Genomic DNA, 11,535 nt, shown 5'->3' with positions numbered 1-11,535 from the left:
GGAGTTAAACGCCCGAACTGGCACCCAAGCTGGCGTTTAACTCCAAGAAGAGCCTATGCATGTGAAAGCCTTAATGCTCAGCCCAAGCACACACCAAGTGGGTCCCGAAAGTGGATTTCTGCACTATCTGCACTTAGTTACTCATTTTCTGTAAAACTAGTTTACTAGTTTAGTATAAATAGCACTTTTGACTATTGTATTTTATCTTTGGATGACTTTTCGATCCTTTGATCAGTTCTTTGACCTTTTGGGAGTTCTTCGAACCCTTTTTGGAGTTCTTATGTATTTTCAATGGTGGAGTTTCTACACCTCATAGATTAAGGTGAGGAGCTCTGCTGTTCCTCATGAATTAATGCAAGTACTATGGTTTTTTATTCAATTCACGCCTACTTCTTCTCCAAGATATAGTCTTGTACTTAATTCAGTTATGTCAGACTGAAAGGGTGACCCGTGACAATCACCCTCTATCTTCAGTACTCGCTTAGCCAAGATCCACGTGCCTGACAACCACAAAGCGGTCTACATGATGTTCAACGTAGTCATTGGATGACAGCCGGAGTATATTCTCTTGGGTCTCTAATCAACGATTCACATCGTATCTCCTGACAACAGAGCATCTAAATTTGAGATTAGGATCTTCGTGGTATAGGCTAGAACAACAGACAGCATTCCTGAGATCCGGAAAGTCTAAACCTTGTCTGTGGTATTCTGAGTAGGATCTGGGAAGGGATGACTGTGAAGAGCTTCAAACTCGCGAATGTTGGGTGCAATGACAGTGTGAAAAAGGATCAATGGATCTTATTCTGACGTTAGTGAGAATCGACAGATGATTAGCCATGCGGTAGCTGTACCCGGTATTATTTATCCAAGACGAGAAATCCGACAGTTGATTAGCTGTACAAAAACCGTAGAGGACCATTTTCACTGAGAGGATCCTACAGCTTGCCATGGAAGGGAGCACGCTTGATTGGATGAAGACAATGGGAAAGCAGAGGTTTAGGAGTAACAAAGCATCTCTAAACGCTTATCTGAAATTCCCACTAATGAATTACATAAGTATCTCTATCTTATTTTATGTTTTATTTATCTTCTAATTATTAAAAGCTCATAACCATTTGAATCCGCCCGACTGAGATTTACAAGATGACCATACCTTGCTTCAAGCCGGCAATCTCTGTGGGATTGACCCTTACTCGTGTAAGGTTTATTACTTGGATGACTCAGTGCACTTGCTGGTCAGCTATGTGGAGTTGTGAAAAGTCTGAATCACAATTTATCATACCAAGTTTTTGGTGCCGTTGCCGGGGATTGTTCGAGTTTGAACAACTGACAGTTCATCTTGTTGCTTAGATTGGGTAATTTTTATCTTTATTTTAAAAAAAATATGCATTGTGTTCTTCTGTGATCTTCAAGTTGTTCTTGATGATTTCCTTTGTCTGATCTTATGATTTTCCTGTTTTGTGTTTTATGTTGTTTTTCATATGCATTTTCAAAATCATAGTGTTTAAACATTCAAAATTTCTAATTTTAGTGTCTTACATGTCTTTCTTTTCTTAACAATTTTCAAAAATATGTCATTGATGTTCATCATGATCTTCAAAGTGTTCTTGGTGTTCATCTTGATATTCAAAGTGTCCTTGCATGCATTACTTGTTTTGATCTTGCATTTTTATGTTTTATTTCATTTTGTTATTTTTATCTCTCTTCATTAAAAATTCAAAAATAAAAAATATATATTTTCAAGTAAATAATACAAAGAAATGAAGATTCAGAACATAAGGTAGAAGAATCACAGAAAAAAAGAGCTCACTGGCAATAAAATGCCAGTAAAGAGGCACTTTGGGCATTAAACACTAGAATGGCTATCATTCTGGGCGTTTAACGCTAGTAATGGTATAATTATGGGCGTTAAACGCCAGAATGAGCAGCGTTCTGGGCGTTTAACGCCAGAACAGGCAGCATTCTGGGCGTTTAGAAAAACGCCCAGCAAAGAAGGATTTCAGGCGTTTAACGCCAGCCAGGGTACCTGATTGGGCGTTAAACGCCCAAAGAGGTAGCATTCTGGGCGTTAACCGCCAGAATGGATAGCATCCTAGGCGTTTAACGCCAGGATGACATAAGGGAAGTAATTTTGTTTCCAAATCGATTTTTTTTAATTTTTCATGTTTTAGTTCATAACTTTTTGCATCAAATATATTTTAAACTTTCATTTTTCATTTTTCTTTTGATACTTTTGAAAATTTTCAAACTAATTTTTCAAAAATCTTTTTCTTAATCTTATCTCATATTTTCAAAAATCCTTACTAACAATTAATGTTTTGATTCAAAAAATTGAAAGTTTGTTACTTTCTTGTTAGGAAAGGTTCAACCTTTGAATTTTAGAATCATATCTTTTAATTTCTTGTTAGTCAAGTCATCAATTTTAAAAATCAAATCTTTTTCAATCATATCTTTTTAATCATATCTTTTTAAAATCAAATCTTTTTCAATCAAATCTTTTTTCAATCATATCTTTTTAAACTTTGATTTCAAAATCTTTTCTCTAACTTCTTATCTTTTCAAAATTATTTTCAAATCTTTTTCAACTAATTACTATTTCTAATCTTTTTCAAAACCACCTAACCACTTTTCCACTTCCAATTTTCGAAAATCACTAACCATTTTTTTTCAAAAATCTTCTTTATTAACTAATTGTTTTCAATTCTAATTTTATTTTATTCCTTTTCCAAATTTTCGAAAACTTTCTCTCTCTCTCTCTCTCTCTCTCTCTCCTCTCTTTCTATTTATTTCATTTAATTGCTAACAATTCTCTTCCACTTATCTAAAAATTCGAACCCTCTCTCTCCCTCTGTGTTCGAATTCTTCTTATTCTCTCTCTACCTCATTCTTCTATTCTTCTTTCATGCTGACACCTCAAGGAATCTCTATACCGTGACATAGAGGATTCCACTACTCTATTTGTTCTCTTCTTTTTCATATGAGCAGAAACAGGGATAAAAACATTCTTGTTGATGCTGATCCTGAACCTAAAAGGACTTTGAAGAAGAAGCTAAGAGAAGTTAAAGCACAACACTCCGGAGAGGACCTTACAGAGAATTTCAAAACAGAAGCAGACATGGCAGCCGAACCCAACAATAATGCCAGAGATGCAAGGAAGATGCTTGGTGACTATGCTGCACCAACTTCCAATTTCTATGGAAGAAGCATCTCAATTTCTCCTATTGGAGCAAACAACTTTGAGCTTAAGCCTCAATTAGTTTCTCTAATGCAGCAGAATTGTAAGTTTCATGGACTTCCATCGGAAGATCATTATCAGTTCTTAGCTGAATTATTGCAGATTTGTGATACTGTTAAGACCAATGGGGTTGATCCCGAGGTCTATAGACTTATGCTTTTCCCCTTTGCTGTGAGAGATAGAGCTAGAACATGGTTGGACTCACAATCTAGAGAAAGCCTGAACTCTTGGGACAAGGTGGTCAATGCGTTCTTGACCAAATTCTTTCTACCTCAAAAGATGACCAAGCTCAGAGTGGACGTCCAAACCTTCAGACAGAAGGAAGGTGAATCCCTCTATGAAGCTTGGGAAAGATACAAGCAATTAACCAAAAGGTGTCCTTCTGACATGTTTCCAGAATGGAGTATCATATGTATATTCTATGATGGTCTGTCTGAAATGTCCAAGATGTTATTGGACCATTCTGCTGATGGATCCCTTCATCTGAAAATACCTGCAGAAGCCCAGGAACTCATTGAGATGGTTGCAAATAACCAATTCATGTACACTTCTAAAATAAATCCTGTTAACAATGGGACGACTCAGAAGAGAGGAGTTCTTGAGATTGATTCTTTGAATGCCATATAGGCTTAGAACAAAATATTGACTCAGCAAGTCAATATGATTTCTCAGAATCTGACTGGATTGCAAGTTGCATCTGGTAGTGCTAAAGAAGCCTCGTCTGATGGAGAAGCTTATGACCCTGAGAATCCTGCAATGGAAGAGGTAAATTACATGAGAGAATCCTATGGAAACACCTATAATCTTTCGTGGATGAATCATCCAAATTTCTCATAGAAGGATCAACAGAAGCCTTAACAAGGCTTCAACAACAATAATGGTGGGAGAAATAAGTTTGGCAGTAGCAATCCTTTCCCATCATCTTGTCAGCAACAAACAGAGAATTCTGAACAGAGCTTCTTTGACTTAGAAAACGTAGTCTCTAATCTATCTAAGACCACTATCAGTTTCATGAATGAAACAAGGTCCTTCATAAGAAATTTAGAGGCACAAGTGGGTCAGCTGAGTAAAAGAGTTACTAAAACTCCTCCTAGTGCTCTCCCAAGCATTACAGAAGAGAATCCCAAAAGAGAGTGCAAGGCCATAACTATAACCCAAATAGCCGAACCTGGAGAGAGTGAAAAGGCAGTGATTCCCAGTGAGGAAGACCTCAAGGGACGTCCACTGACCAATAAGGAGTTCCCTATTGAGGAACCAAAGGAATCTGAGGCTCATACAGAGACCATAGAAATTTCGCTGAACTTACTGTTGCCATTCATGAGCTCTGATGAGTATTCTTCCTCTGAAGAGGACGAAGACACTGTTGAAGAGCAAGTTGCTCAGTATCTAGGAGCAATCATGAAGCTGAATGCCAAGTTAGTTGGTAATGAGACTTGTAAGGATGAACCTCCATTGCTCATCAATGAACTGAATACATGGATTTAGCAGACATTGCCTCAAAAGAAACCGGATCCCGAAAAGTTCTTAATACTTTCCACCATAGGCACCATAAACTTTGAAAAGGCTTTGTGTGACCTGGGGTCAGGTATCAACCTCATTTCACTATCTGTAATGGAGAAACTAGGTGTCTTTGAGGTACAAGCTGTAAGAATCTCACTAGAGATGGTAGACAAATCAATGAAATAGGCTTATGGACTTGTAGAGGATGTCTTAGTAAAGGTTGAAGGCCTTTACGTCCCTGCTGACTTCATAATCCTACACATTGGGAAGGATGAGGATGAATCCATCATCCTTGGAATACCCTTCCTAGCCACAGCAAGGGGCTGTGATTGATGTAGACAGAGGGGAGTTAGTCCTTCAATTGATTGAGGACTACTTTGTGTTTAAGACTCAAGGATCTTCTTCTAAAAACATGTAGAAGAAGCATGAAAAGCTTCTCTCAATACAAAGTCAGACAGAGTCCCCACACTCAACTTCTAAGTTTGGTGTTGGGAGGCCACAATCATGCTCTGAGCACATGTGAAGCTCTGTAAGAGCTTCCTGTCAAGCTATTGACATTAAAGAAGCGCTTGTTGGGAGGCAACCCAATTTTATTTATCTATATTAATTACTCTTTCATTTTATTTTCCATTGTTAGTCTATGTCTTCTTTAGGTTGATGATCATCTGGAGTCACAAAAAATAGCTGCAGAATTAAAGCAAGAATCAAAAACAGTAAAAAATAGCACACCCTGGAAGGCGAGCTTACTGGCATTTAAACGCGAGTAAGGCTAGCAAAGTGGGCGTTTAAACGCCAGTAAGGCTAGCAAAGTGGGCGTTTAACGCCCAGTCTAGCACCATTCTGGGCGTTAAATGCCAGAAATGGCACACAGACTGGCGTTTAACTCCAGGAAAGGGTGTCTGGCATCTGGCTAGCGTTAAACGCCAGTAAGGGTAGCATAATGGGTGTTTAACGCCCAGTCTGGTAGCTTCTGGGCGTTAAACGCCAGAACTGGCAGCCAAATTGGCATTTAACACCAGAAATGGGCAGCAGCCTAGCGTTCAATGCCAGAAATGCCACACAGAGGGTGTTTAAATGCCAGAAATGTGCAGGGATTAGAAACCCTTGACACCTTAAGATCTGTGGACCCCATAGGATCCCTACCTACCCCAACTCATTCTCACTCCTCTTCAAACATTTCCATAACATCCTTCCCCAAACACAATTCACCTATCAAATCCTACCCTTTCCCATAACCTCTTCACCACTCACATCCGTCCACTTTTTTCCAAAATAAACCCCACCTACCTCACCATTCAAAATCATAACCACCTAAAACCCCCTTGGTCGAACCACTCTTACACCTCCATCTCCTCCATTTCTTCTTCTTCTCCTCCTTTCTTTCTTCTTTGCTCGAGAACGAGCAAACCTTTTAAGTTTAGTGTGGAAAAAAAGCATTGCTTTTTATTTTTCTATAACTATTAATGGCACCAAAGGCCGGAGAAACCTCTAGAAAGAGGAAAGGGAAGGCAGTTACTTCCACCCCCAAGTCATGGAAGATGGAAAGGTTCATCTCAAAAGCCCATCACTAGAAAGAGGATGGAGTAAACAAGAGAGCCGACTCATGGACCTCAACAAGCGCATGAGGAAGTCTCTTATAAAGAAATCTCTGAGATGCCTCAAGGGATGTATTTTCCTCCACACAACTATTGGGAGCAACTCAACACCTTTTTAGGAGATTTGAGTTCCAACATGGAGCAACTAAGGATGGAGCACCAAGAGCATTCCATTATCCTCCATGAAATTAGATTGGACCAAAGAGCCATGAGGGAAGAACAACAAAGGCAAGGAAGAGACATTGAGGAGCTCAAGCACTCCATAGGATCTTCAAGAGGAAGAACTAGCCGCCGTCACTAAGTTGGACCCGTTCTTCAATTTTCTTGTTCTTATTTTTTTATTTTTCGTTTCTTATACTTTATGTTTTGTCTATGTTTGTGTCTTTATTACATGATCATTAGTGTCTAGTGTTTTTGCCTTGAAGCTATGAATGTCCCTGAATCCTTCACCTTTCTTAAATGAAAAATGTTTCTAATTGCAAAAGAACAAGAAGTGCATGAATTTTGAATTTTATCTTGAAATTAGTTTAATTATTTTGATGTGGTGGCAATACTTTTTATTTTCTGAATGAATGCTTAAATAGTGCATATTTTTTATAGTGAAGTTTATGAATGTTAAAATTATTGGCTCTTGAAAGAATAATGAAAAAAGAGAAATGTTATTGATAATCTGAAAAATCATAAAGTTGATTCTTGAAGAAAGAAAAAGCAGTGAAAAAGAAAAAGCTTGCGGAAAAAAAATTGCGAAAAAAAGAAAGAAAAAGAAAAAGCAAGCAAAAAAAGCCAATAGCCCTTTAAACCAAAAGGCAAGGGTAAATAAGATCCAAGGCTTTGAGCATCAATGGATAGGAGGGCCCAAAAGAATAAAATCCTAGCCTAAGCGGCTAAATCAAGTTGTCCCTAACTATGTGATTGTGTCATGAAGGTTCAAGTGAAAAGCTTGAGACTGAGTGGTTAAAGTCATGATCCAAAGCAAAAAGAGTGTGCTTAAGAACTCTGGACACCTCTAACTGGGGACTCTAGCAAAGTTGAGTCACAATCTGAAAATGTTTACCCAGTTAGGTGTCTGTGGCATTTATGTATCCGGTGGTAATACTGGAAAACAAGATGCTTAGGGTCACGGCCAAGACTAATAAGTAGCTGTGTTCAAGAATCAACATAATAAACTAGGAGAATCAATAACACATCTGAATTCTGATTTCCTATGGATGCCAGTCATTCTGAACTTCAAAGGATAAAGTGAGATGCCAAAACTGTTCAGAAGCAAAAAGCTACTAGTCCCGCTCATCTAATTAGAACTAAGCTACATTGATGTTTTGAAATTTATTGTATATTCTCTTATTTTTATCCTATTTTGTTTTTGGTTGCTTGGAAACAAGAAACAATTTAAGTTTGGTGTTGTGATGAGCGGATAATTTATACGCTTTTTTGCATTGTTTTTAGGTAGTTTTTAGTATGTTTTAGTTACTTTTTAGTATGTTTTTATTAGTTTTTATGGAAAAATCACATTTCTGGACTTTACTATGAGTTTGTGTATTTTTTTGTGATTTCAAGTATTTTCTGGCTGAAATTGAGGGACCTGAGCAAAAATCTGATTCCGAGGCTGAGAAAGGACTGCAGATGCTGTTGGATTCTGACCCTCCTGCACTCGAAGTGGATTTTCTAGAGCTACATAAGCCCAATTGGTGCGATCTCAATTGCGTTGGAAATTAGACATCTTGGACTTTTCAGCAATGTATAATAGTCCATAATTTGCCAGAGATTTGATGGCCCAAACTGGCATCCAAACGCCCACCAGAGATCATTTTCTAGCGTAAAACGCCAGAACTGGCACCAAAGCTGGAGTTAAATGCCCAAACTGGCACCCAAGCTGGCGTTTAACTCCAAGAAGAGCCTATGCATGTGAAAGCCTCAATGCTCAGCCCAAGCACACACCAAGTGGGTCTCGTAAGTGGATTTCTGCACTATCTGCACTTAGTTACTCATTTTCTGTAAACCTAGTTTACTAGTTTAGTATAAATAGCACTTTTGACTATTGTATTTTATCTTTGGACGACTTTTCGATCCTTTGATCAGGTCTTTGACCTTTTGGGAGTTCTTCGAACCCTTTTTGGAGGCTGGCTATTCGGCCATGTCTAGACCTTTTGTTCTTATGTATTTTTAACGGTGGAGTTTCTACACCTCATAGATTAAGGTGAGGAGCTCTGCTGTTCCTCATGAATTAATGCAAGTACTATGGTTTTTCATTCAATTCATGCCTACTTCTTCTCCAAGATATACTCTTGTACTTAATTCAGTTAAGTCAGACTAAAGGTGTGACCCGTGACAATTACCCTCTATCTTCAGTATTCGCTTAGCCAAGATCTGCGTGCCTGACAACCATAAAGCAGTCTACATGATGTTCAACATAGTCATTGGATGACAGCCAGAGTATATTCTCTTGGGTCTCTAATCAATAATTCACATCATCTCTCCTGACAACAGAGCATCTGAATCTGAGATTAGGATCTTCGTGGTATAGGCTAGAACAATAGACAACATTCCTGAGATCTGAAAAGTCTAAACCTTGTCTATGGTATTCCGAGTAGAATCTGGGAAGGGATGACTGTGAAGAGCTTCAAACTCGCGAATGTTGGGCGCAGTGACAGTGTGCAAAAGGATCAATGGATATTATTCCGACGCTAGTGAGAACCGACAGATGATTAGCCATGCGGTAGCTGTACCTGGTATTTTTCATCCGAGACGAGAAATCCGACAGTTGATTAGCCGTACAGAAACCGTAGAGGACCATTTTCATTGAGAGGATCCTACAGCTTGCCATGGAAGGGAACACACATAATTGGATGAAAACAATGGGAAAGCAGAGGTTCAGGAGTAACAAAGCATCTCCAAACGCTTATCTGAAATTTCCACCAATGAATTACATAAGTATTTCTATCTTATTTTATGTTTTATTTATCTTCTAATTATTAAAAACTCATAACCATTTGAATCCACCCGACTGAGATTTACAAGATGACCATAGCTTGCTTCAAGCAGGCAATTTCCGTGGGATCGACCCTTACTCGCGTAAGGTTTATTACTTGGACGACCTATTGCACTTGCTGATCAGCTATGCGGAGTTGTGAAAAGTGTGAATCACAATTTCGCATACCACATCCCATTTCGCGTCCCCTTCTGCCAGACCACCATGGCACGCCGCTGCGTCTCCTTCCGCCATGGCAGTACCTTGCTGCATTCTTGTGTTCATAGATTGTTCTTCTTCAACATACCGTTACATCTCTTTCGCGTCCCCTCCGCAATGACAGCACATCGCCGAAGCTCTCTGTCACCATCGGAGCTCACTTTCGACAGCCACATCAGTGTTTTCCGTTCACTGTGACGTCATCCTTTCACGGCTAGGTGATTTTATCAAATTTTAAAATCTTTTAGGGTCTATTTTGTCAATAACAACAATCAGGTACCATTTTGTCAGTGGCATAATCTTTCGGGTACCAATTTGGTATTTACCTCTATCTCATATCAAAAGAAAATAGAAGAAGAGTAGAGAAGAGAGAATCTACACAACCATGTATCCTGGTTCAACCACCATGTGCAATGTGTCTTACATCCAGTCTTCACTACAACAGTAGTAGAATTTTTACTATTTTTCTCACAGATTAAAATCACTCATTTTTTAAAGATTCTACCCAATCCTATCTGTGACAAACCAAATTTCTACCCAAGCTTGAATTGGCTATATTCTCCCCTAGACTTACAACTACTAACTGCTTAGCTAATGTAGCAAGGAAATCTAGGATCATGAATACAAAACAGAAATACAAACAAAAGAGTTTGACATAATTCTCTCAATGACTTTACTAATACCTCACTTAATGCCTTTTTTCTATTGAAAAGAAATAAAGAAAGATAAATACTGAAGAATAGATAATTTAATGTGATATCATGAAAGAGAAGAAGGAATAGCTTGAAAGTTATGAGAACCCAAACTGTGTGCTCACTCTTTAATTCAATTTCTGGCCGTTTACCCCTTTTAAAGAGGAGTAAAGCTTCCAAAACTTGAACTTGGTTCGAGCGCCTTTGACTTGTTCTTCTTCCCCAAATAACAGAGTAGTAGCGAAGAGAAGAGATGGGACGGCAGTAGTGATTAAAGTTTACTTGCATTCTTATCTAACTGCTTCTCTTTTTTCCTTTTTAATTTTGCTTCAAGGATCTAGCCATTCATCAATTCTTTGGCTTCAAGTTTTGTTCTTGACCCTTGATTTGTAGCAGAGCTTCGCAACCTCCATTTTCTTTAACTTTTCCTAAACAGTGCATGCAGGAGGAAGGCATCCTCAACAAGCTACAATTAGAAGCACAAAGATGGAAATGATTTTCTAATTCACCTTTGATTTGATTTTTACTTTTGTGCCCTAGCCTTTGACTTTCCTTCTTCTTTCTTCTTTGTTTCTTGGATTTGAAAATCACCTTTTGCCTTTTGATTTGAACCATAATCTAAGCTTCATTTTCTTTCTTGCTTTTCAAACTAATCACGTGGGTTAAGAAGAGAGAAGAGAGAAGAGAGAAGGTGAGTTTGATTGCTTTGGCTTTTGGTCTGAGGAGAGTGTTGCTTTCTTTCTTGATCAGCAACAATTTTTCTGGGCTACCAAAGGATGAACTGAATGCTTTTGGTCTTGGGCCTGTTCCATTATTGGGCCTGGTTACTCTAATTGGCTTGTTTTTTAGCAATATAAATTTTTGCACAATGACCAAACAAATTACACACATAATTGGGCCTTTGATCTATTATTATAATGTTTAGTCATAATCAAATTATTATTTTTGTTTTCTCAAATTCAACAGTATAAAATTTGCCTGTGATGTACTCTTGTTATTTCAGTTTGTTGACTATTTTAAATCTCATTTTACTATGATTAATATTTTGTTAATTAGAACTTAAAAACCTAAAAAAATAGTTGAATGAAATTATTCTCGGTTTGATTCGGTTCAGTTTTATTTGGTTGTTACAAAAATAGCAAATCAATTAGTTGATGTTGTGTGAGAACCGAATAGATCAATTCAGTTGGTTTTTGGTCCAAAATCAAACCAAACCGAACCAATAACAATCGTAGTAGTAACCAAGTTGCATTAATCTAGTGGTTAGCTCATTAGTCCACTTAAGCAAGTGTCGCGAGTTCGAATTCCGCCTTGTGTATGCAGCAACCC

The 11,535-nt window shown here is 38.1% G+C and overlaps 1 non-coding gene across 1 annotated transcript; it reads right to left on the bottom strand.

The window, feature by feature from the left end:
* Positions 1–3,520: 3,520 nt before the first annotated feature.
* LOC127740737 (small nucleolar RNA R71) lies at positions 3,521–3,624 on the bottom strand. Its single transcript, XR_008001596.1, has one exon. It is a non-coding gene; the product is annotated as a small nucleolar RNA R71 (small nucleolar RNA).
* Between the last annotated feature and the right edge of the window lie 7,911 nt (positions 3,625–11,535).

This window comes from Arachis duranensis, chromosome 7 (genome assembly GCF_000817695.3).
Source record: "Arachis duranensis cultivar V14167 chromosome 7, aradu.V14167.gnm2.J7QH, whole genome shotgun sequence".
Taxonomy (NCBI): domain Eukaryota; kingdom Viridiplantae; phylum Streptophyta; class Magnoliopsida; order Fabales; family Fabaceae; genus Arachis; species Arachis duranensis.
Note: the sequence above shows the minus strand (reverse complement) of the source record. Positions and strands in the feature narration are given on the sequence as shown.